This window comes from Giraffa tippelskirchi, chromosome 1 (assembly GCF_054371585.1).
Source record: "Giraffa tippelskirchi isolate mGirTip1 chromosome 1, T2T-mGirTip1v1.2.pri, whole genome shotgun sequence".
Taxonomy (NCBI): domain Eukaryota; kingdom Metazoa; phylum Chordata; class Mammalia; order Artiodactyla; family Giraffidae; genus Giraffa; species Giraffa tippelskirchi.
The window spans coordinates 136,734,931-136,762,522 of NC_137275.1; the positions used below are offsets into that span (position 1 = coordinate 136,734,931).

At 41.0% G+C, this 27,592-nt stretch overlaps 1 protein-coding gene and 1 pseudogene across 7 annotated transcripts in view; both read right to left on the reverse strand.

The window, feature by feature from the left end:
* Positions 1–27,592, reverse strand: part of LOC145509321 (uncharacterized) — a 403,057-nt gene that overhangs the window by 310,863 nt on the left and 64,602 nt on the right. The gene's annotated exons all lie outside the window — the stretch shown is intronic.
* Positions 17,501–18,949, reverse strand: LOC145538030 (protein NDRG3 pseudogene; annotated as a pseudogene). The gene is made up of 2 exons (XR_014076591.1): positions 18,900–18,949; positions 17,501–18,755 (listed from the first exon to the last, which is right to left on the reverse strand). The product of XR_014076591.1 is annotated as a protein NDRG3 pseudogene (transcript).

The window sequence follows — 27,592 nt, forward strand, 5'->3', positions numbered from 1 at the left end:
TTAGCTAGTATGATTATCTGGTGATATTCCAAGAAAAACAAACACTAACAGGAGTGATATAAATTTACCTGGACAAACACCTAACTTCAGGTGAATGAGGAAGAGCTTAATCTCATTTTTCTGTAGGAAATTTAATACCTACAATAAATGCCAGATATTATCATTATCATGGTATAACAGATACAGAGCTATCACAATCTCATTTAATCTTCATACAACTCTGGGACAAGCATCATTTTACTTGTCCATTTTACAAAAAATTTTTTGAAAAGACGTTTAGACATTCAACCATGTGAAAACATACATTCTATACTCCCAATTTTCCCTACGTTTTCTGTGATTCATGTGAGTTCAAGTCTTGTAACTAATGATTATATAATTAAAGTCTTGTAATTTAAAAAATCAAATAAAAAGACGTTTAGAGAGATTAGTCACTTGTCCAAGCTCACCTACAGAAAGTGATGGAACCGAGATTTGAACCAGGGCCGTCTGGCTCCAAAAGTAGTGTGCTTGTACACGTCTATGGAATGCTAGCAGACCTCCCTGAGACCTGAGGACTTGTTCCCCCTGACCCAGACCTGCCAAGACAGCATGGGCCTGCCACCTGCATTCAAGAAAGAAAAACAGCTCTACATGGAAAAGTGGATATGATTAAGTTCAGGGCTGGATCAAGTAGGCTCATGCAATTTTCATTTATTTCACTCCTTCTCTGTAATTTAATCCTCATTTTAATTCATAGCAAACAAACCCTTACACTGAAGCATGCTGCAGATCTGGCCTCTGCTATCAGAAGTGCTTGTCGGCACTACTGTCCTAAAACTGCAGAAACACAGAACACCTTCAAAAAACAGCATTCTTCTGAGACAGGTCTGGTCGTGCCAGGTGACATTAACTGCACAACCCAGACAAGCTCTATCAATGGCCATCTTTCTGCAAAAAGAGCTTGCTCCCACAGGTCGTGCTTAGAAATAATTTGCTTCTTCTCTAGGCCAAAATAATTGAAAATCAAAGTCGAGAATGTTACAGAAAATCTGAAGAGGATTCAGCGAAGAGTGAGAAGAAGATTAAAATATTAAACTATTGGTTCTCAATTTTGTTTTTCTTCTCAAGTATCTCCACTCATTCTCCCCAGGTCTCCTATCATAACCAGTCTAAGCTTCTGGTCCCTAATTTCTCAAAGGGAGGACAGGAAGAGAGAGGGAGTGAGAAAGAGATAAAAGGATAAGAGTGGGAACAGCAGGAAGGCACAGAGGAAGAACGGGAAGGAGAATCAGGGAAGTAGGGGTCTACAGATTGGAGGTCTTTGTGAGGTCAAAGGAGAGATGTAGCTGGGATAACCAAGGGAACACGAAATAAAGAAGGGTCTCAGGATTTTATCAGAGGAACATCCACGTATACTGACAAGGTCTGAGAGAGTGAGTAGGTTTCAAGTGGGTTCAAGAGTAATTAGAAACAAAGAAGTGAAGAACTGTGGAGAGGAAATCACCCACTCTGTTAGTAACCAAGCATTTCCCAAGAAATCCTGCCTAATCCCAGCAGGCACAGAGCACATCCTGTGGTCCGGGCTCTTCAGCTGTTTGCAACGGTGTCATGTAAGGGGAAGGCAGACCCGCACAGTACTGACCACAGTGAAGTGGGTATTTGTTTAGATGCTGGACTGAATGCCTTTGGAGCAGAGACTATCTTCTATTCAGGTTGCATGTAGCTGGTACCTGGGCTTCCCTGGTGGATCAGCAGTAAAGAAACTGCCTGCAATGCAGGAGACACGGGTTTGATCCCTGGATTAGGGAGATTCCCTGGGGGAGGGCATGACAAGCCACTCCAGTATTGTTGTCTGGAGGATCCCATGGACAAAGGAGCCTGGTGGGCTACAGTCCCTAGGGTCACAAAGAGCCAGACACGGCTAAAGCGACTGAGCATGCATAGCTGATGTCTAATAAATGTTTGCTGGAAAGGAGGGAAGAAAACTAGGAGGAAGGCAGGGGAAAGAAGGAAGAAAGACAAGCAAACAGACATGCAAGAGGCAAGTCCTCTTCATCTCAATCAGGTGGAGTCAGATGGTAGTTCTGGCCTCAAATCAGTCATTCCATCCTTTCAAATGTAGCACAGACTTGCCCTGACAATTAGGAAGGAAGACAAAAGGCAGAGTGATTCACGTCGGACCTCTTCACTAGAAAGTTTAAAAAACACCAGAAGCCAAAACTGTGAATAACTAAAACTCAATGGTGAATATTATGAACTTAATACACCATCATCTCTAAAATAATTGTTCTGAATGAGCTTTTAAGAATGGTTTAATGCCTTTTACATCCCCATATAGCCCATACTAAAGTACCCTCAACTCTTACATTGTGCCATTGAAAGATTAAAATATTCAGATCAATTACTAAAAACAGAAAATGCAGTAGTAAGAAATATCTTATATTTTAGCCAGGTTATTTCTTTTTCAAACTACTTCTCTTTGGTCTCCTTTGATCATCACAGTATGATTCTGAGGTTGGTAGGACAAGTATTCATAGTATCATCCCAGTCCATAAATGTGAAAACTGAGGAAAGGATCAGCATACAGTAGGTTCATGTCTTATCAAAACTCAAAACCTAGGACTCTGAGTCCATGCTCAGCTCTCTCCCTGCAGCAATATTTAGACTAGGGCCAATGTAGACTGTTCTTTGATTGTGTCTTTTGAAGCAGAGAAACAAGTAAAATACTTCCCAGTTTTTTACATATCAAACATATTCTTACATACACTACCTTTATTTTATAAGGTTGGTTTTTACTTTTCTCATGCAGCTGTGGCTTTTAAACTTCTTTCAGCAGGAGATTTTTTTACCAAAAATGTTGATAAATGTCATGCCAAAGCTCTCTATACCAAACAAATAAGTGTGAGAGGATGAGGAGAAAAGGGAACCCTCCTACACTGTGGAATATAAATTGGTGCAGCCGCTGTGGAGAACAGTCTGAAGTTTCCTTAAAAAACTAAAAACAGAGCTACCATATGATCCAGCAATCCCACTCCTGGGTATGTATCTGGACAAAACTAATTTGAAAACATACACATATGCCTATGTTCATAGCAGCACTATTCACCACAGCGAAGACATGGAAATAACCTAAATATCTATTTAGAGATGAATGGATAAAGAAGACATGGTACATATGTAAAATGGAATATTACTCAGCCATAAAAAGAATGAAATAATGTCATTTGCAGCAACATGGATGGACTGCATGGAGAAGGCAATGGCAACCCACTCCAGTACTCTTGCCTGGAAAATCCCATGGACGGAGGAGCCTGGTAGGCTGCAGTCCATGGGGTCACTAGGAGTCAGACACGACTGAGCGACTTCACTTTCACTTTTCACTTTCATGCATTGGAGAAGGAAATGGCAACCCACTCCAGTGTTCTTGCCTGGAGAATCCCAGGGACGGGGGAGCCTCGTGGGCTGCTGTCTATGGGGTCAAACAGAGTTGGACATGACTGAAGTGACTTAGCAGCAGGATGAACTGCAAGATTATCATACTAAGCAAAGTAAGTCAGAGAAAGACAAATATGATATCACTTTTATGTGGTTAAAAAAACTGATACAGATGAACTTATTTACAAAACAGAAATAGACTCACAGACTCACAGACATGGAAAACAAACTTACAGTGACCAAAGGCGAAAGGCAGAGTGCAGGATAAATTAGGAATTTGGGTTTAACAGATACATACTACTATTACATAAACTTATATAACCGGCAAGGACCTATTGTATAGCATAGGGACCTATACTTAACATCTTATGTATTAAGACCAGTGTGAATCCAGCCCCTGGGAGCTTGTAATCTGCATCTCCTTCAGTTGTGTCCAGCTCTTTTGCAACCCCATGGACTGTAGCCCAGCAGGGCTCCTCTGTGAGATTCTCCAAGCAAGAATACTGGAGTGGGTTGCCCTGCCCTCCTCCAGGGGATCTTACCAACTGAGGAATTGAACCCATGTCTCTTATGTCTCCTGCATTGGCAGGTGGGTTAACATTTTATAGTAACCTATAATAGAATCTGAAAGAAAAAAAAATTATATATATATAATTAATATATATATATGAATCACTTTGCAGTATACCTGAAACAGTATAAATCAACTATACTTCAATTAAAAACTAATAAAATAAAATAAACAGATCAAAGTAGAGCTGCACCGGTTGAAGCAGAGCTGAGAGAGCCGTTAGGTTTGGGGACTGGGGCCACTGGCCTTAGTCTCAAAGCCAAACATGAAAAGTATCAGGATGCCACTGACTGAAGACCCTATCACAGATTATGTCTGACTTAGTGTGGAGTGAGAAGGGCACTTCACATACCAACCGATTCTAATTTCAAGTCTATCAGCTGCTCACCGCGTGCACTGAGGATATTATCAACATTTCTGAGCCTCAGTTGCTTGATCTGTACAACAGTGATCGAACACCTACCAGGTGAGTCAGTTGTGAGGATCAACTCAGGCACAATCAGGGAATCTTAGGACACCATGCTCAGCACCCAGTAGGTACTCAGCAGTTTCCTTCCGAAGGCCCTTGCCAAACCCGCAAGGGTTTGATGTGTTCTTTTCTCCAAGGGTACAAATTCCATTTGTTTCCTGAAGTCCAGCTCATGCCTTTAGCACTGCTTGAGCTGCTCCCTCAAACAGTTAGCATTTTCTATTAGGTTAGCGCAGCACTGAGACTTTAAAAGCAGCTTGAAAATAAACTTGATTCCAAATATGATTTATAACGTCCCAAGCAACAGCTCACTTACCCAAGAAAGCTCCATCAACTATTGACCGATGTACCCTCAGAGGAGAAGTAGCATGGGGATTAGAAACGGAGGGAAAAGTATGTTCCAACCCCTTCAGCTAATTATCCAAGGTGATTTTGAGCATTTAGTCTTTAGATATGCTTAATTTACTGTCCTTGCCTGCAAGCACAGAAAAGAGTGTAAAGAGCAGAAAAAAGTGCTAAGCAATTTAGGACTGCTTTTAAAAACAAAGAGAAAGAATAAGCATAGATAGATGGGAAAAATACATAGGAGGCAGCATGTGGGTGTTGGACACGTGTGGGCTTTATCGACTGACCATCCCCAGCCCTCACCCACTTTGCCCTCTCATGGGAAAGCCAGCCACACCCCCACCTGTCTTTGTTCAGTACAGAAATAATTGCGCTTAACTGCCTCTGACCTACAATTATAGCAGTGCCTGATTTTATTCTCAGCATGTTCACTGTGGTTGAATTTCCTCAGTTTTCAGTGCAAAGGCCTTACTTACTAAGGATGCTAGCGTTATTTGCTTGAACATCAAGCTAGTGACAAGGCTATGTAAGGTTCTGCAAAAAAGCCAAGAGGCCAGTGTGAATCCAGTCTCTGGGGGCTTGTAATCTGCATCTGACATGCAGATAGTAGAAAACTGAGCAAGATTATGAGGCTTACGGCCAAGGGAAGAAAGAGAATGCATGAGGCCAGTAAATTTGAGGATGTTAATTCATTTCTCTTTAGTTTTCTCAGGAGAAAAATAGAAGAGAGAGGATTTTTTTAAAAAATCCAAATCATAAGATAAAAAATCCTAATCATTGGTATGACCAATCATACATGCTTGCCTTTAGTCTAGGGCTTCCTTGGTGGCTCAGTCGGTAAAGAATCCTCCTGCAATGCGGGAGACCAGAGGTTGATCCCTGGGTCAGAAAAATCCCCTGGAGAAGGAAAAGGCAACCCACTCCAGTATTCTTGCCTGGAGAATTCCATGGACAAAGGAGCTTGGTGGGCTATGGTCCATGGGGTTGCAAAGAGTCAGACATGACTGAGCAACCAACACTTTAGGTTTAGTTTGCACGTACTTAGTGTGTGTGTGTGTGTGTGTGTGTGTGTGTGTGTGTACCCACATGCATGCACATGTGTATGAACAGGCATGCACAAGTGCATTGTATGTATGCTATGGATGAACATGGGGAGATGGAGGCAAGGAACACTGGGGGCATGGAGAAGAGGTCTAACATACACACAAATTTCTGCATGATGAATTCAACATTTCTATATTGAGAAAATAAACCCTGCCATAGGAGACCTGAAAAATTACTACTCTGACTTAACGCAATCTAGGGTTTAAAGTACAATTATAGAATATTCTAAAATTACTTCCTTATACCTCATAACCTGGCAGAGTAATTATAGGCTAGATTCATTCATCTTTTTACACTTTTTAAATTAAAAATTAAGAGATCCACTGTATTGCATTATTAAAAGCCTGACCTCTTATAGCATATTTTTATCCCATTATGAAATTGTGTATATAAAATATAGTAAGTTTTGACTTTTATAGCCTTTACTTTTAAATTTCAGATTTGTAAATCAACATCTGAGGACCAACTGGGTACCAAATATTGCACAAGTGCTTTGAAAGGTACCCCTCATTAGATCAACCAGTTTCCTAACCAGGTCTTCTGATTCTGACCTAGTATGCATCCCATGGATCACAACCTTATCATCAAGTCTCTGAGGATTAGATGGAAACAGAGGAGCAGTGGCAGGCTCATTGGTAATGCACAGTGGCCTGACACTGGCTTGCTGTTAGAGGCATATGGTGTTCTTCATTGGGGGCATCCCATTTCTCTAAATGTGAAACTGAACAAAAATAGAGGATCTTCAATCAACTCACAAAAATGTGGTCAAGTATCTTAAGCACTCTGCATCCTTTGGAGATTTCTTCTACATCTAAAGTGTGACTCAGAAAAACAAAACAATCAGCGAATGTGTATCACAGGAGAAAGGATGAGCTTTTAATGACCAGTGATTTTAACAAAGCTGCAACTGCTTCAAATCTTATGTTAGAGTAGAGGGGCAGTCTGGGGCCAGGAGAGTCCTCTTTGGGATTATTATCATTCTTAACATCCCTGAAGGTTTATTTTGTTAGAGGTGGAAACTTTTTATCTTTAAAAGAATACTTAAAATAACCAAAACTTATTCAGAGCCAAGGATGATAAGTAAAGCAAAGGGTCAAACTGGATAATGCCATTTATTATCAACATATAAGATATGACTATGAACTAGCTTATTACCTTGAGTAACTTGTAAGCTGTTTATGAACATAATCGCAAAGGAGAATTCCAAAATATTTCAGGTAACTGTACACACACATTTAAAGTTTCCTCAGAATGTGTAGATGTTTAAAACAGAGAACAAATTTTAAAAACAAATTTCTCCCATTAAAGAGATGTAGAAACTGATTCGCAAAATAAGGCATTGGCCTGGACTACATGTATGCCCACATGTCTGTAAGTGCACACGTGTGTGCCTGCACATATGTACGTTTGAGTGGACACATACACCTGCCACCCACAAAGAGAAACTGCCTTCATTTTGTTAGAGCTGCTAGTTACCCAGTCTGTTCATCTGGGCCCCTGAATCTTCAGTTGTCATGCTTCCCTAAGGCAAGTTTAGAGCTTCAAATACTGGGAAGGATGCTATTCCTGACTAAGAAAAAAAAAAACCAACAACAACAACAAATATACCTAAAGAAATTATGTGACAACCTCAACTTTTTAATTAGAACTAACATAAACTTTCTAAAACAGTAAAGTATGAACATATGCAAAAAACTATTTAAACTATTAAATACAATCTTTCCAAACTTAACTTCCAAACAAACTTACTGGATAAAAAGAGTATTTTTGAAGTTTTGTGGAAATGTAATAAAGAAGGTGAAGCACCCTCTAGTTTGTGTGGGAATACTTTTTACAAGTTTTCCTCCCTTGGAAAAAAAATAAAAGCTAAAATATAATAGCAGTGATCACAATTCAGATACTGATTTAATACAAAATGTATTACAGGTTTTTCAAATTGTGAACTAATACTGTACTCTAGTCAGTAAATTTGTTTCTCAGAGATATGAGCTATCAATTCTGAAACTACTTTATCTTCCATTAGAGTTGAACAAAATAAGTGACTACATCGTAGATAATAAGGACCAAGTTTCTCATGTTCAGAAAAGAAGTTACAAATAAGGAGAGAAGGAAGAAAATGATACCCTGGTAGCAATGAGCACACTCATTACTCACATTTCAGTTTCTAAAGGCCATTCTCTAATGAAAGAAACCAGAGGGTTTCTTTGAAGAAGTGACGGATTCCAAGGCTGAGGCAGGAAAAATACTGGATGAGTCTGGAGCATCTTTTAATTCATAAAAGTAAACAAGTGCTCAAGAAAGGATGGGGAGGTGGTTGTGGAAAGGACACAGGAGCTGACCCGAAAGAGCTCACAATGGCCAAAAAATGAAAGAATTTGAGCAAGAAAATAATGATAACATTGTATTATGACCCACAGAATGAAGTAATTTAATATATATGATCTGTATTGATATAAATACCTGCTTGAATAAATAAGCAAATGGAAGAGAAGAGATAACTCTTTTTTTCAGATGAATTCCAATTCATAAATGGGGGGGAGTGCAGAATGAGGAAATAAAAAGTCATTCAAATTGCTGTAGGTAAGATCCACAGATGAATGCTAACACTAGCGGATGAAAGTATGAGGGATATCCACCCCAACAGGGTGGACAGGACAGAGAAAAGAACTTACAAGGGTTTGGTGGAGACGTACCCCACAGGAAGAGAGAAGTGAGGACATTATTAACTGCCAGGAAAGAAAGGGTGGAAAGGATGATGTATTATTGAATACCAGCTTCCTCTGCTTCAAAGAGAACCATGGCAGGAAGCTGAGACTGAATCAAGAATGGAAAGATTTAGATGTACCTGTCATCACTGCCTGTGTCACAGAGATCTCACCGAGGATGCTAACGTGAAGAATAATCATGACACAGAGTCAGTTTAGCCATAATCCTTATTCTTGTACTTCTTGTACTGCTGTTTCTTGCAGTAATTTTAGCATCATTATACAGCAGCTTGGGAAAGCTACTCTATGCTGCTGCTGCTGCTGCTAAGTCGCTTCAGTCGTGTCCGACTCTGTGCGACCCCATAGACGGCAGCCCACCAGGCTTCGCCGTCCCTGGGATTCTCCAGGCAAGAACACTGGAGTGGGTTGCCATTTCCTTCTCCAATGCATGAAAGTGAAAAGTGAAAGTGAAGTCGCTCAGTCGTTTCTGACTCTTTGTGACCCCATGGGCTGCAGCCTACCCGGCTCCGTCGTCCATGGGATTTTCCGGGCAAGAGTACTGGAGTGGGTTGCCATTGCCTTCTCCGTACTCTATGCTAGGAGAGACTGTATTCTAAAATTTTGATAACCTGTAAGTTCTAAGATGTCTTTTCTACCTCGATACAGGTAACTCATTAAGAATATATGTAGTTTGGATTTGAATGACTTGAATATGCTTTAGTTCCACTTTTTGATTCGACCAAAAGAAGCCCAACAGGTCTCAAGGACTGTCTGTTTAGAAGCTTGAGGTCAGGAAGATGAAACTCAATACTAAGAATTTGAAGCTAATTAACTTGTGTAGAAGGAATGTAAACAATGGGTAGCTTGACCAGAGCATAATTAGAATAGCACATATTAACCACATTCTCTGGTTTTCAAAAATCTGAACTGTAATAAAATTCTTGATGTGCTATTTCAATTTTCAGCTGGGCTTCCCTCATAGCTCAGTCAGCAAAAAATCTGCCTGCAATGCAGAAAACCCGGGTTCGATTCCTGGGTCAGAAAGGTCCCCTGGAGAAGGAAACGGCAACCCACTCTTGTGTTCTTGCCTGGAGAATCCCATGGACAGAGAAGCCTGGCAGGCTACAGTCCATGGGGTTGCAAGAGTCGGACACAACTTAGTGGCTAAACCACGACCATATTTCAATTTTCAGTAGCAAAGAAATTTGTGTATAGAGAATCTAAAGTTTAAGACATATCTAAGTATCTTTTAAAAAGAAAGAAAAGAAAATACTAGCATCCCCTCTTTATCACCGTATTCTAGTCAACTTATGGAAGAAAATATGTTAAGAAAAAAATATCTGCCCTTGGCCTGGAGGAACCCTCTCTTGCTGGACTAGTCCACACTTGGAAAATGAGTAATTACTGGTTGTCAAGCTGCACGTTCATTTCCCGGGAGAATGAAAGGTGGCAGGTATGTTCCCAGGTTCCTCTATGTCTGTTCCAGTTGTGACAACAACCATATTTCACATTTGTATAGAGCTTCTGCTTTATAAACTTGACTCACATACTGTACCTGATCTTCAAAAATCACCCTTGGAGATTGGTTCATTTATCAGTACTTATTGAGGAACCTGCTCTGTGTCAGGCACTAGGAAAGAAATGGCAAACAGGACAAATGATCTTTGCCTCCCATCTGAAGTTGAAATTATAGTGGGAAGGAAATACAACCAAAAAAAAAAAAAGAGAGAGAGAGTAAACAAAGACCTTATGGTAAGTACAGAGTACCATACAAAGAGGAAAAAAGAATACTATAAAGCAAAGCAAATAAGCAGACATACACAGAGAGCCCTACTCTAGAGAGGGGATGAGTCAAGGCCCCTCTGAGAAGGTGCTGTTTGATGAGAAACAGACAACCCAGCAGAGGCTGGGGTAGCACCTCCCATTCAGAGAAATCAGCAAGAGTAAAGGTGGTGTGTGCGAGGGAACTGTGCGGGGTGGACAAACAGCTTGGCATACTCTGGAAACTTTCAGAAGATAAATTCCTCTGAAAAAACTGGGAAAGGAGCAGATAGAGGTCTGAAATGAGGTCACAGAGGAAAGCAGAGGGCAGATGGTGTTTAAAGCTGGGACTAACAGGCCGTGTATGAAGGGTTTTAAGTTCAATGAAAGGGGTGACAACATTACTGTCACTTTACAGGTGAGTAAAACTAAACTCAGAGACATTACATGCCTTCTCAGAATTCTTACAGCTGGCAAGTATACAGCTCCATCCAGATCTTTCCATTCCTGCCTCCTTTCCACAAACATGTAATAAGTGCATGCTAGATGCCAAGCACATTACTACTTGCCAGATAAGATGCAGTTTTAATCTCAATTACATTAAGCCCAGAACTGGGCAATGGTCACTTGAAACAAATGCAAAAGCCTATGGTGGGCATTGTGTCCAGAGGTCTCTACAGAATATAGAGGAGACTTGAAGTGGGAGGAAGTCAGGTCTATGTGGGCGGGGCAGGGAGAGGCAGAGAGTACTGAGCTCAGTCTAGAGGATGTAGGTTTATAAGGAAAATTGGGGTATGGGGGATTAATCAAAATAGATAGAGCCAAGATAGAGAATGAAACAGTCAGATAGATGCTGGAAACAGCAAATTGGAGGTGGGGTGCAGGGCTTGAGGATGGGGTCAAAAAAAGAGAAATGGCCAAAGGCCAGACCATGAGCTCCTGACACAGCAAAGCAAGAAGTTTGGTCTTCATTCTCTAAGCAATAGAAATTGGTCAGTAGTCAAGTAGGCGAGCAACCGGATCTGATTCATTTCACATAGATCACATTAACAGAACTACAGAGGTGAACTGCAGTGGTGGCAGGAGGGGCAGCGGTAATATTGAAAACAGGGAAACCAGTTAGAAGACCTGCAAAGTCTAGGCAGGAGGAAATGGAGGAAGTGGAGTTGCAGGATGAAAAAGACTAAATAGATAGTAAGAAGACGTAGAACTTAACGATGCTGAGTGTGTGGGGTGAGCGAGATATGGGATTGAGGGTGAATTCTGGGTTTTTAAGGGCTTCCCTGGTGGCTCAGACAGTAAAGAATCTGCCTGCAATGCAGGAGACCTGGGTTCTATCCGTGGGTTGGGGAGATCCTCTGAATGATGGCATGGCAATCCACTCCAGTATCCTTGCCTGGAGAATCACCATGGACAGAGGAACCTAGCAGGCTATGGTCCATGGGGTCACAAAGACTTGGACACAACTGAATGACTTTTCACTCTGGGTTTTTATGACTTTTGACTCTAGGGTCAGTACTTCTGACATGGAAAGGCTTTCCACCTCATATTAAAGAATGTCTTTTATTTATTGCAAACAGTTTAACATATCCTCTCTGCCAGCTAAGAAAAACTCACCTGAGATTCATATTTTAAGTTATTTTTAAAGAGAAAAAATACTTTTTTCTGACAAACTATTGTTTAAAAGACAGTGTTTTTGTTTTCTTCTTTACCCAAAATGATCAGCATAACATCCTCCACTAAGATAAAGAACAAATTCCCATATGGCTGCTGGCAGGATGGATATCTAAGCAGAGAAGAAAGGTAGGTTTTAATATATAGAATTTTTTACAATGTAAGTTTCTATCATAGGAAAAAGATGAACATTCTATTTAAGAAGACAGTTCTCTGAGATTCTCAAAAAAGGTGAAACAATAATTTCTTTTATGTTCAGATCTGTCTTGACATGCCCTACTACCACCATAAACACAGCACATTAGAAGTTCAATTTCTATTCTCAGATGCACAAGAAATAACTTCAGATTCAAGACTGACATTTGACTTGAAAGATACGATGTTAACATGTCATAGACAGTGCCTGGAAAAAAAAACATTTAAAAAATATATTTAAAGACTTTTCAAAATAATTTGGCTCTAGGGGACAAACGACAGTGATATTTAAATGTCAATAATATTTAAACGTCAGTGATATAAGTTCCCAGAGCTTATACAGGATAGTTTCCATGTACAACCTGTTCTTGTCATGCTCCTTTACTTCTGTGCATCCCTTCTCTCTTGTCTGTTTTATTTTGTCATCTTTTTTCTTTTTGAGAGGTATGCTATGCTATGCTATGCTAAGTCGCTTCAGTCGTGTCCGACTCTTAGCGACCCCATGGACTGTAGCCTACCAGGCTCCTCCGTCCATGGGATTTTCCAGGCAAGAGTACTAGAGTGGGGTGCCATTGCCTTCTCCGTTTGAGAGGTATAGAAAACTTTTAACCATGCTTAGGAGGAGAAACGAGCTGAGATTTCTATCTGCTTAAAATTTTACATAGAATGTGCTGTGTGTAGAGAACTAGCAAAGAACTTCGAATTGTCTTGATTGAAAGCACCACTATTGAGGGTCATTTGGGAGAACTGTGCCAAGTACTTTTAAAGATTCAAGGTATGTGACAGTATCTCCATGGCAAAGATGAGAAAACTGAAGATCAAAGAAGCTAAATAAGTCACTCAACCTCACAAAGTCAGTAAATGATGGAACTGGGATTCAAGCCCAGCTCTGTGACTTCAAAGCTAAGGAAATGAGAGTGTGTGTGTGTGTGTGTGTTAGTTGCTCAGTCATGTCCGACTCTTTGTGACCCCATGGACTGTAGCCCACCAGGCTCCTTTGTCCATGGGATTCTCCAGGCAAGAATATTGGAGTGGGAAATGAGTAGCCAGTCTTAATCCAGTGAACCTCCCAACCCTACCCATTTTGTGGGAAATTTTACTAATGCCCTCTACATCATTTTTCTTCCCGCAAGCACAAACGTTGAAGAAAAATTTGATCCATATGCATGTATCCTTAATTGGCCGTCCTGCTTATTTATTTCAGAATGCAAAGGCACATTTCACTTATTAAACCTCTGGGTATTTTCAAAAATTGGCAAAGGAAATGAAGTAATGGCTATAACACACTTCCTGCAAGAGCCAGCAATTAATGGAAAGGGCTCTCATAGCTGTAGTTAACTCAGCCGTAAACTCACATTCTTCCCATCTAACTCCAGAAGCAAATTTCTGAGAAAACAAATGAGTTAATTTGCTCTCTGAGCTAGAGTGGACCAAGGAGAGGCAATTCTCTGTCGAGTAAGTAGTGTTTGAGTTTGTTAATGACAACCTTGAAGTAGCCTAACATTATGGTCTCATATGACAAATTTCAGTTTTCTAAATCTAAATTGCATACCACTAAAAATCAATTGCTCAGAGGGAAGGAGGCTGTCAACAGAAAGTATGAAGGTAGGAGAGAGATACTTAGCATGTTTTAAAAATAGACTTTGATATAATTTCATCATTTTCTAGAGATACAGTTACTTGGATTAGATAAGTGGTTTCCCCAACCACACTTTCTACCTGTGTAGACTCACTTTGTGTATATCAAAGAAGTTATAGGCTATTACAGGTGTTACAGGAATCTTGTATGTATCCTAGAAGTTACAGGATACTAACAGATGTTATACCAAATCACAGGATGGACCAGGAGTTACAAGAATTGAATTTAAATGCAAGGAATACATCACCAGAGAAGTATTAATAGGTGAAATCTGATCAGTGGAAATGTTATCGAGTCCAACCTCACTATGCTTGCATCACTACAGGCCAATAAATCTGAGAGATGAGATGTTGGAAGAAAGGAATACAACTTTATTCAGAACCCAGTTAACAGAAAAGATGGCAGACTAATGTCTCAAAATAACCAACTTATCAAGGTCTGGATGCCAGGTTCTTTTATAGAACAGAGATGGAGGGGGTGAGGAAACAAAGTATTATAAAAAGGCCATTAATCTTGCAAATATCTCCTAGAACCACAAGCTATGGGCAGAGGATGTGTTAAGTTCTTCCTTCCTGCCCTCCACAGGTAGACAGGGTCCTGAACAAAGGCACTTTACTTTAACAGTCAGGCAGAGGGGCAGGATTCTCTGAAGCAGACCATTATGCATGACTATAATAACAAAAGTAACAGAAAGCAAGTCAAAGAAACAGTTTCAACATGGAGTCAGAATTCGCTTTTCCCTGAAACAGAAATACCAGACCTATATCTGGGGATCTCTCAGGGATGGACATTGTATTAGTTTCCCGTTGAGGCAATAACAATTTAATCACAAACTTAATGGCTTAAAACAATGAAAATATATTATTTTACAGCTTCTAAAGGTCAAAGGTCTAGGTGGACTGGGCTTGATCCTCTCCTGAGGGTCTCACAGTACCAAAATCAGTGTGTTGGTAGAGCTGCTCCTTAGTCAAGGTGCTGGGGAAGAATCTGCTCCCAAGCACACTCACATTGTTGGCCAAATTCAGTTTCTTGCAGTTGCAGGACTGAGGTTCCCATTTCTTTGCTGCTGTAATCCTGGGGACACAAGGAAGGGGGATAGCTTCTGCCCCTAATAGCTGCCCATATTCTTTCTCTAGCTCTCCATGTGGTCTCCTCCAGCAACAGCAGTAGTCCTCATGATGTTTTAAATGGGTCAGATTTCTTCTTATGCCATCTCTCTCTCTGACTCCAGCAAGTTTTCCAGGAAGTTTTCTACTTGTCAAGCCTTGTTGGATTAGATTGAATCTGCCTGGATAATTGAGGATAACCTTCCTATCTTAAGATCTTAACTTGAACTACATCAGCAAAGCCCCTTTTGCCATTGAATGCAACATAACCCAGAGCAGGCCATCAGAGGGCAGGGGTCACAGGAGGACAGGGGCAAAATTCTGCCTTCCAACAGCATTACTGTTTCCTGGGTGACCTGGGCTCACAAAGGTTCTTGAAAGAATGTGGCTTCCAAAACCAGCAGGCTTTCTTCCAAACTATAAGCACACACACACACACAAAAAAACCCACCCTATGCAGCAATGCCTCTTTCCTCAAAAGGTAACCAAATCAATTTGGTTTACACACAACTGTTTCAAACTGTGAAAGACAGAGAACTTCATAGGGCACAAGTCAACAGAAAACACATCCTATTTTTAAGGCAAAGTCATCAAAAAACATTGACAGTAGGTTCAGTAATAATAATAGCTACTGTTTTGTGCCCAGTAGTAAACAGTTTGGGGCAGTGGTGAAGATCCCCTTTCTCAGTCCTTTGATGGAATGGGATACAATTGCTCCTTCTGGACAATGGAAAAAAAACATTTCAGTGTCAACAGGACTGTAATGAAACATGCAGAGCCAACACATTAATCCTTGTTAATATCTCCTGTGCTCATGAAAGCTCTCCATATATGACTACATAAACTAAACTTATGTGTGCAAAACATGGAATGAGATTGCATGGTTCACTGCTCCCACAGAAGTGTAGAGCAGTGCAATCCCCAACTGTTGTCACAAATCTCAAATCTGCTTTGACACCACAGTCTACAAATTATAGTCCATCAGTGGACACAGCTCACTGGTCTCTGCACATTCATTTTCTTATGCAATAAAATCATTTCCCAGCAAGAATACAATTTCATGAGAGTCGCTTCACAGTGAGAATCATCCAGCATGGTAGTTAAACACCGGGGGGTTATACAAATACAAATAAAGTAAGAATCTTTAAAATCCTTTGACTTGATTTTTTTTTTTTTTTAACAATGAGACATTTACAGCTTTATTTCGTCATCTGTAAAAAGTCGTAATCCGGCAGAGTGATGCATTCCCTATCTGAGCAGAAAGCAAATGCTACATCTGAAAAGCCCCTTCCTAGGACTGAAATTGTGTAACCCTGAGCTGACATCTCTGTGCTGTCAAAGCGGGACCCTTACTGGGCGGCAATTGTTTTCACACTCCTCTTGGAGACACTCTCTGGGTGGCTGTGACCCCCTCACATAGCAGCGGACCAAACACAATTCTACCTGGACAGGGTGCCCTTATGGCCCCTTCCCTCTTACAAGAGGGAGTTCACAGGATTAACTTTCTGAGAAATGGGCTCTATCTTTCATTTAGGCTCCATTAAGTCGTCTGAAATCAAGGTTATACTTATAAAGCATCATATTGTGTTAATGTCTGTTCCTCTCTCTCCAGCCATTTCCTCAACATCTATATAATTTTCAGGCCATACTTCTCCTTCTGGGGGGATGGAGAGATGGCGAGTGCTTCCCCTGGGAGGCGCCTCCTTCCGATGTCTGGTGTGTGGCATCAGACACTGCTGAGAGGTCAATTTTGCTCTGACAGAGCAAAGGCCTGCAATTTCGTTTTCCACCTTCCTGCACTAAGAGAGCTTAATAATTAAGCCACACTCATTCCTTCAAAAAAAATGCCACATTGCATCAGAATGTCATCGTTCATGGGCTTCTAAGAGAACATATCCCTTCCTTTCATTTACAGGATACATGAATTCAATTGGACAGGAGAAGGTGGCTGGCCACCTGGCCTGCTTCTCTATGTAACAGGCTCCCTTCTGTTGGTCATAATCAACAATCCAAACAGGAATTATGATCTTCCACCTTCCTCAGATCTGCTCTCTCCTGAAGTCACTTCTCAAATCTTGACCATCAATAAGGAGGAGAAAGAGAATGTAATGGCCTACCCAATCTAGAAAACTGTTCTGCATAGTTCTCCTAAAAACACCACTGAAAATGCAAAAAAAGAGAGTCCCTTTTTTTTGTTTTTGTCTGCAGAAGCTCTACAAGAAAGCATGTCTAAAATCACAAAACTATGCACACACAAACACAGACACGCGTGCTCACACACATTCATCAGGATCAAAGAATCTTAGATACATAGTTGGGAAAGCACAGGGAAAAGCTGGTAAGAGAAGATATGGAGATCTGATCAGCTAAAGAGGATGGAATGTTACAGAAATGACATGGAAGTGGTTCTTGGTACATACAAAAAGGAGGATGGGCAGGCAGAGAGGATGATAAATCCAGGATACCAGAAAGAGAGAGTCAGTGGCCATGCAGGAGTTAAAGATAGATGCCAGGTTGCTGGATGAAGTGTTATATTATGGAGTGGCTGTTTGAAGGAGGATGGACTTGCATGGTCCTGGGCAGGAGCATTTGCTTAGCAGGACACCTCCGTGGTCTGGTGTCTGTCCAGAACATCAGGGGACTCAGAGGATTCTTGAGTTCCATCTGACTGATTGCTGGCAACAGATCGGCTGAAGGCACTTTCTCCAGAGCCGATGCTACTTGAGGTGGAGTGGGTTCGGGATCGGGCGAGCCTGGTCATGCTGGCAGATGGGATGTAGCCCATTCCCTGCAAAAAGTACTTGAAGGCCTCGGTGAGCTTCCCAGGCTGAACTACTTGGGGTAGTCCACCACAGTCTGCCATCTTTAGCAAAGTTGTATTTACAGGATTCAGGCGAGAATTGCATTCAACCACAGCCTCAACTGCGGGAGAACTGTCACCTACCACCAATAAAGTAGAGCACTTTAACGTCTTTGATTTGTTATCATTTTGTCCCAGAATGGGTCTTTCAATCTCCAGGTCTTTGCGTCCGTTATAGGAACCCAGGAAGAGCTGTAGGTTTTCCTGGTTGATATTTTGGGCAATATGCAGTCTGTAGGTCTGAATCAGGTCCAGGTTGGCCTGCAACTCTTCCTGCCCAAAGTGATGAGCCAAAATAATGTCCACAACGTTGGTTGTCAAGCCTGAGAGTTTGGAAGCTGCCCAGTCAATCCAGCCTTTAGCACAAGGGTCAACGTTAATGAGCACAAGACCTTCCACAAGCTCTGGGTGACTGAGTGCAAATCTGCTGAGGATGTAAGCTCCAGCTCCAACTCCAATCCCAATGATGCTTTTCAGATTTAAGTGGGTGAGAACAGGAGGCAGCATTTCGGCCAGCTCATCCATGGTGGGGTACTGGTACCCAGTTGGGAAGGAGGGTGTACCTTCCTGCTGGCCTGGGGCATCCACATGACAGACAGCAAAGTGCTGGGTAATCTCCTGCATGTCCTCAAAGTTAAAGAACGCATTGAAACAGGATTTATGATTGAGGCCAATGTCATGGTATGTCAGAATGACTGGTCTGTTTCCCTTCGGCAGGCCTCTGATAGTGACGTGGACCATTCCGTGAGTTGTCTCTATATCATGTTCCCGACAGTCAAAGTCCTGGAAGTTTCGTGTACCATTCTTATCATTTAGAAGTGGTTTAATCTCTGTGAGTTGAACATCCTGAAGTTCATCCATGAGGACAGATGAGAGCAGAGGATTCTCAAGAATAAATCAGTAACTCCTCTGCCTTCAACTCTTGAAGGATGCAGCTCAGGACATTAGGAAAGCTACTGCTGGCAAAGCTCTGGTACACGCTCTTGGGATGGGCTCCAGGTTCCCGCCAGCTCTAAGACAGAATCCAGGAAACAATTTGTTCTTTAAGACAGCCTGAAGCTCCGGCAACCGCCGTCAGCGCAGCAGCCGCGGCGGTGGGAGTCTGACTTGATATTTTAAGAACAAGGGTGTTTAACATCTCTGGACAATCAAATCAGTAACTTGATAGGTACAGGAATTCTTTAATCCTAAGGGTATTTAATACTGACCTTAATGACAGTGATTTGTATTTTGGACCTAGATCAATCCTGACAACAATAATTCCAATCATTCAGTTCAGTTCAGTTTAGTTGCTCAGTAGTGTCCAACTCTTTGCAACCCCAAGGACTGCAGCATGCCAGGCATTCATGTCCATCACCAACCCCCAAAGTTTACCCAAACTCATGTCCATTGAGTCGGTGATGCCATCCAACCATCTCATCCTCTGTTGTCCCCTTCTCCTCCTGCCCTCAATCTTTCCCAGCATCACGGTCTTTGCAAATGAGTCAGATCTTTGCATCAGGTGGCCAAAGGATTGGAGTTTCAGCTTCAACATCAGTCCTTCCAATGAACACCCACAACCAATCTCCTTTAGGATGGACTGGTTGGATCTCCTTGAAGTCCAAGGGACTCTCAAGAGTCTTCTCCAACACCACAGTTGAAAAGCATCAATTCTTCCACACTCAGCTTTCTTCACCATCCAACTCTCACATCCATACATGACTACTGGAAAAACCATAGCCTTCACTAGACAGACCTTTGTTGGCAAAGTAATGTCTCTGCTTCTAAATATGCTGCCTAGGTTGGTCATAACTTTCCTTCCAAGGATTAAGCATCTTTTTATTTCATGGCTGCAGTCACCATCTGCAGTGATTTTGGAGCCCAAAAAAATAAAGTCTGACACTGTTGCCACTGTTTCCCCACGTATTTGCCATGAAGTGATGGGACTGGATGCCGTGATCTCAGCTTTCTGAATGTTGAGTTTTAAGCCAACTTTTTCACTCTCCTCTTTCACTTTCATCAAGAGGCTTTTTAGTTCTTCTTCACTTTCTGCCATAAGGGTGCTGTCATCTGCATATCTGAGGTTATTGGTATTTCTCCCACCAATCTTGATTCCAGCTTGTGCTTCTTACAGCCCAGCGTTTCTCATGATGTACTCTGCATAGAAATTAAATAAGCAGGGTGACAATATACAGCCTTGATGTACTCCTTTCCTGATTTGTAACCAGTCTGTTGTTCCATATCCAGTTCTAACTGTTGCTTCCTGACATGCACACAGATTTCTCAAGAGGCAGGTCAGGTGGTCTGGTATTCCCATCTGTTTCAGAATTTTCCACAGTTTATTGTGATCCACACAGTCAAAGGCTTTGGCATAGTCAATAAAGCAGAAATAGATGTTTTTCTGGAACTCTTGCTTTTTCAATGATCCAGCGGATCATTGGCAATTTGATCTCTGGCTCCTCTGCCTTTTCTAAATCCAGCTTCAACATCTGGAAGTTCATGGTTCACGTATTGCTGAAGCCTGGCTTGGAAAATGTTGACCATTACTTTACTAGTGTGTAAGATGAATGCAATTGTGCGGTAGTTTGAGCATTCTTTGGCATTGCCTTTCTTTGGGATTGGAATGAAAATGGACCTTTTCCAGTCCTGTGGCCACTGCTGAGTTTTCCAAAGTTGCTGGCATATTGAGTGCAGCACTTTCACTGCATCATCTTTTAGGATTTGAAATAGCTCAACTGGAATTCCATCACCTCCACTAGCTTTGTTCATAGTGATGCTTCCTAAAGCCCACTTGACTTTGAATTCCAGGATGTCTGGCTCTAGGTGAGTGATCACACCATCGTGATTATCTGGGTTGTGAAGATCTTTTTTGTACAGTTCTGTGTATTCTTGCCACCTCTTCTTACTATCTTCTGCTTCTGTTAGATCCATACCATTTCTGTCTTTTATTGAGCCCATTTTGCATGAAATGTTCCCTTGGTATCTCTCATTTTCTTGAAGAGATCTCTAGTCTTTCCCATTCTATTGTTTTCCTCTATTTGTCTCCACTGATCATTGAGGAAGGCTTTCTTATCTCTCCTTGCTATTCTTTGGCACTCTGCATTCAGATGGATATATCTTCCTTTTCTCCTTTGCTTTTCACTTCTCTTCTTTACACAGCTATTTGTAGGGTCTCCTCAGACAACTATTTTTCTTTTTTGAATTTCTTTTTCTTGGGGATGGTCTTGATCCCTGTCTTCTGTACAATGTCATGAACCTCTGTCCATAGTTCATCAGGCACTCTGTCTATCAGATCTAGTCCCTTAAATCTATTTCTCACTTCCACTGTATAATCATAAAGGATTTGATTTAGGTCAAATGAATGGTCTAGTTTATTTATACATGAATGGTCTAGTTATTAACAAATGTATTTATCCCCCTTTGGAAATGAATTCAAAGCATACTGAATTAAAACCAGTTGCAACTAAAAAAGCTCAAGTTGTGTGGTCTGAAGTTACTAGTCAACTTTGGTATAGACAGCACCTCTGACAATATTCCACCTTCTACTTAACTAAATTGTTAGAGAAGGGAAAATGGTAGTTATAATAAGTCATTCTGTACTTTTCATGCCTTCCATTGTGTTCCTCGTGCTTTTGGAGACTAATACTCATTGAACTTTAGAATGTGTTTTGAACATCTGTAACTTTTATTATCAGTGGCTCAGAGGTAAAGCATCTGCCTGCAATGCAGGAGACCTGGGTTCGATCCCTGGGTCAGGATGACCCCCTGTAGAAGGAAATGGCAACCCATTCCAGTATTCTTGCCTGGGAAATCCAATGGAGAGAGGAGCCTGGTTGGCTATGGTCCAGGGGGTTGCAAAGACATGACTTAACGACTAAATAATAACTTTCATTAACATCCTTCAGAACATTTCCCTGTGCTACACTGTTCCTTAAAAAAGAAATAATTGATTAGAAGATTTAGGAGGTCAAATACTAATGCAGCTTCCACAATGATCAAAATCAAGAAAAAAATAGAGATTTCATGATTTTTTCATCTGCCTACAGAGACAAATACAAGACAAGCTTATTGACTAATAAACTTAGCTTTAAATAATAGATAAAGCATGTCATTTTCATATCAAAAGACCAAAGAGTATTAATCACCTTAAATTTAAGCCACTTTACTATTTAAGTAAAAAGTGAATTCAGTAAAATACAATCAAATTTTATATAAAATCTGCCAGTGGAAGCTCTTTACTGTGTGACCTTTAGCATCATTTGACAACCTCCAATAAAATCTTATTTTCACCTTCTGTTCTACACATTACTTCACGCATTATCAGCCCCAGAAAATTTTCAATGACAATAATTTCACTGAAAGTGTCTTAATATAACCTATATTCAAATTCACTGAATGCCATGTATCATTTGTACAGCCTATTTCTTGACATTATTTTCAAAATATTGCTTGCATCCAATTCTTCTTGTCTGCAAATGCTCAAATTCATACGACAGCTGTTATAGAAACAGCTAATTTACATATAGATTAAAAATTACCTTGAAGCCCATTTACACCCTGATGAGTTAAAGACAAAGTAACCCAAAGCTGATAGCTGGCTTCCATTAAATTCAAGTATTATGACACATTAGACTAGTCAAAATATAGGCTCCAGGTTCATGGCCTGGATCCTAAAATGTAGCAGACATGGCCAAACTCAGATATTTTCCTCAATACTATGCAGATTCTGAGACACGATCCCTTAAATTGACTCACCTCTGTGCTTACGCTTTATGCTTTATCCAATATGCATTAGTGGTAGCTGTTTTAAGTCAAATCAGTCAGCAGGCCATTGGCAATCTAGCCAATTTTAATTAGACTTGAGGAAAGAATGTTCTTTCAAAATAACTACAAAGTTTTCAGTATGACTAACTGCATAGTTTGATACTGCTGGTCTACTGGCCTGCCTGCTTTTCTGTCTACTGGAAACATTAGATGACTGCTGCCTACTGTGACAGGTTTTCTACCACTTTCAGTAAGTAGATGCTTATTCATACTGGACATATCATTCTGTTATGCCAGCCATGCCCAAGGTTTCTTTAAGTTCCCCCACTCCTGGTCCCTATTTAAACGGGAAGTGCTAAGTGACCCGCTTAGAACTCTAAGAGCTATCATAGCCATAGGATTGGACAAAAGATGGAGAGCTTTCTCTATGCCTGTTAACTTACTGGCATCTGTTACCAATGGGATTCTCTCTCTTTCTCTCTTCAGAATTTAAACTCTTAGACACATAGATTATTATCAGGAAAAGCTGAAAGACCATGTAGAGTTGAAATAAGAACTGGCATCAAAGAAAGCCTCGTTAATGAGGAGTAGAGGGAGTTTACCAGTGGCCCAGTGGCTAAAACATTGCCTTCCAGTCCAGGGGGTGTGGGTTCGACCCCTGGCCAGGGAGTTAAGATTCCACATGCCTCACTACCAAAAAACCAGAACAGAGCAATATTGTAATAAGTTCAATAAAGACTTTAAAAATGGTCCACATCAAAAAAAAAAAAAAGAAGTAGAGGCTAGGGATCAGCAAATCAAACCATCCAGTAGAGGAGAGAATGAAGGAGACGTGCAGGGAATGAGAGTTGAAAGAACATACTGTACTATAATAGAGACACAGTGAAGGAGACATAAAGACAGAGTAAGATTCAGGGAATGGCAGAGTCAGAGACAGAACTCCTGAGTTCCCACTGGCTTTATACCTCCTGGCCCAGTGCCCATGAAAACTGGCCATACTTCCTACCCTTAGTTTAGTGATACAGTCTTATATTTTTTCCATGTACGTTTTTGCTTGAATTGATATGCCTTTTAGGCAAACAAATGCTGATTACAAAACCATGTTAAAAGATGCTTTCAAGATACAGCAGTAGATGAACTAGCTTATATCTGGATTTAAGAGAAGGAAAGAAAAAAAGTGTGTTTTGTAGAAAAAAGAACAATCTTTCTGATGTGGCAGGATTCTCTAACATCCAACATAATGTGCTTTTAAGAAACAAATGTACTGGGACTTCCCTGGCAGCCCAGTGGTAAAGAATCTGCCTGCCAGTTGTAGGGGACATGGGTTCAATCCCTGGTCTGGGAAGATCCCATACACTCTGGAGCAACTAAGCCTGTGCACCACAACTACTGAAGCCCAGGCTCTAGAGCCTATGCTCTGCAACAAGAGAAGACACCGCAGTGAGAAGCCTGCGCACCACGAGTAGAGAGTAGCCGCCTGATTGCTGCAACTAGAGAAAGCCTGCACATAGCAATGAAGACCCAGCACAGCCATAAAGAAAGAAAGAAAGACCCTATGTCTGCTTTCTTTTCATGAGAAAGGATTATATACCTAAAAGTTATCATCTCGGAGAATTTCTAAAGAACCCAGGGTAAAGTGACATGTTGGTATTATGTCACTTTCCATATGTGAAAGATGGAAAGATCTTGAAGATGAATGACCGTGAAGTCTGTTCTGTGCTCAGCATTTACACTTTGCTATTTATTCAAGATTGGAGAAGGAAATGGCAACCCACTCCAGTGTTCTTGCCTGGAGAATCCCAGGGACGGCGGAGCCTGGTGGGCTGCCGTCTATGGGGTCGCACAGAGTCGGACACGACTGAAGCGACTTAGCAGCAGCATTTATTCAAGAGACTTAAGGCTCCCGCCTCTGTGCTCATCTTACTCCTTTTGCCAACCAAGTCTTTCCACCCAATTCATTTGCTGATGATTCTGACACTCAACTGTCCCTCTGTCTCTAGTTCTTGTCTTTCTAAATTTTACCACAGAGAGTATTTCTTCTTTTCCCCTTATAAACTAAGACATGCTTTCAGTTTCCTGAAATAGAGGCAACACTACAAAAGAAACTGCAGTGGATCTGGAGTACTTCCAGAGCCCAGCAAGTTAAACATCAACTAAAAATAAAATTAAACAGTGGCTCTTTTCTATCAGAATAACTTTGATCAAATGATTGCATTACAAATAAGGAGGTATTTATTGGAGGCTAAAATAGACCAAATCACAAAAGATGCAAGCAAAATAAATAAAGAAATTTTAAACAGAAATGTTTAGCCAGCAATTCCACTCCATATATTTATTCAAAAGAAATAAAAACACACATCCATACAATGACTCACAGAAATGGTCATGAAAGCTTTATCCATGATAGCCAAAAGCTGGAAACAACCCAGAATTCCATCCCTAACAGAATATAGAAGCAAACTATGGCATAACCACATAATAGATAATACTCAAGTGGTGAAAAGGAATGAAGTTCTGATCTGTGTAACAACAAATGAACATCAATATTATTATGCTGAAGAAAGAAGCCAGACACAAAAGAGAGTGTAAGTTTCAGCCTGTATGAAATTCTAGAAAAGCAAAACTAATCTACAGTAACAGAAAGCAGACCAGTAGTTGACTGAGGCTAGAGACAGGGGGTGGAGAAGGCAGTGGCACCCCACTCTAGTACTCTTGCCTGGAAAATCCCATGGACAGAGAAGCCTGGGAGGCTGCAGTCCATGGAGTGGTGAAGAGTTGGAAACGATGGAGTGACTTCACTTTCACTTTTCACTTTCATGCATTGGAGAAGGAAATGGCAACCCACTCCAGTGTTCTTGCCTGGAGAATCCCAGGGACGGGGGAGCCTGGTGGGCTGCCGTCTATGGGGTCGCACAGAGTCGGACACGACTGAAGCAACTTAGCAGCAGCAGCAGCAGTAGAGACAGGGGTAGTAGGGAGAGCTGACTACATGGAGGCATGAGGTAGCTTCTTGGAATAATAAGAAGGTCTTTATTGAGATGGCGGACATGCAGCTGTGTACATTTGCAAAAGGTCATTGAACTGAACACTATTAAAGTTGGTGCATTTTATTGCATATTAATTATACTGCAATAATGTTAATTTTAAAACAATAAGTTTATCATAAAGCTGGGCCCCTCCTAATCCTTATCATTATAGAGACATCATTGGCATTCAGTGAAATCACTACTTACCTAAATGTTCAAATTATTTTTTATTTAATATTAACATAGATTTTTCATACAGCTACCTGAATTCACTTAGCATTTAATAAACTCCAGTAATTTATTATACTCATATATCATAGTTAGTTGTATTAAGAAAACATTTCCCATCTAAGATTGATCACTTTCACAGTTCTCAAGCAAGAAGGATAAAAGTTTGAGAGACCCTCAAGAGAGGGGAAAAAAGGCATAACTCGCTTGTTACTTTTCTTCTCTAATTTAAACTATTAAGTGTTTCATAGGTGTACACACACTTTGCTGCTGGTAAGTCGCTTCAGTTGTGTCTGACTCTGTGCGACCCCATAGACGGCAGCCCACCAGGCTCCCCCGTCCCTGGGATTCTCCAAGCAAGAACACTGGAGTGGGTTGCCATTTCCTTCTCCAATGTTCGAAAGTGAAAAGTGAAAGTGAAGTCACTCAGTCCTGTCCACACACTTTAGATACATTTTATTATTTACAACTTAGCCTTTTTGGGTGCTTAGTTATCTCTACTTGAAAGCCAATGACTCATTTTCAGCAAGTAAAAGAATGCCCTTGAGGCCCCATCAGCCCATTCTCTTTACCAGATAAAAATCACTGATGTACATAATAGTGGAAGCAATCCCACATTCCATGACAAGAATCCCTTCTTGGCCTCCAGGAAACCTCCGAGAAACCATGATGGCTCAATGATTCATCTATGGATGCCCAACCCCACCATCCACACCACCTAATATATTAATGAATCCACCAGGGCAAAATGGTGGCTCTCGTGAAAGAAGCCCTTATTTGTGTCAAAAAGCTGCATTCCCCCAAAGTCAAAAGCTTTGGGTCCTTTCTATTCTGATGCAAACTTTCTGTCCTTCTCATGATCTCTCTTATAGCACAAGGATTTTTCTCTATATTTTATAAGTATGTTATTTGTCATCACCCCCAGGTAATTGTCTCAACTGAAAAAAATAATTACTTTGCCAACAAAGGTCTGTCTAATCAAAGCTATGGTTTCTCCAGTAGTCATGTATGGATGTGAGAATTGGAAAGAAAGTTGGATGTGAGAGTTGGAAAGAAAGCTGAGTGCCGAAGAATTAATGCTTTTGAACTGTGGTCTTGGAGAAGACTCTTGAGAGTCCTTTGGACTGCAAGGAGAGCCAACCAGTCAATCCTAAAGGAAATCAGTCCTGAATATTCATTGGAAGGACTGACGCTGAAGCTGAAACTTCAATCCTTTGGCCACCTGATGCGAAAATCTGACTCACTGGAAAAGACCCTGATGCTAGGCAAGACTGAAGGCAGAAGGAGACGGGGACAACAGAGGATGAGATGGTTCAGTGGCATCACCAACTCAATGGACATGAGTTTGAGTAAGCTCCAGGAGTTGGTGATAGACAGGGAAGCCTGGTGTGCTGCAGTCCATGGGGTCGCAAAGAGTAGGACACAACTGAGTGACTGAACTGACCTGAACTGAAGTTAACAAAATACTTCAGGAACACAGTATAATTATTGAATTTTTGTGGTTGGAATAAAGAATTCCTGCAGACCACCCATAGCCAGGACACTGCTGGCTTCTAAATGGCTGAATTCACCAATGGGCCAGGGATGCAGTATCAGTCACTCACGCATCTCCTCAAGAGTTCAGGTATGAAAAAGGTTCCTGCAGTGAAATAACACTGCTCTGTTTTATATAGTACCCAACAGTTTTCAGTTGTCCTGAGTGAACATCTAACAACATCCATCTAACAACATCGGTGAGTGATGCTCCTT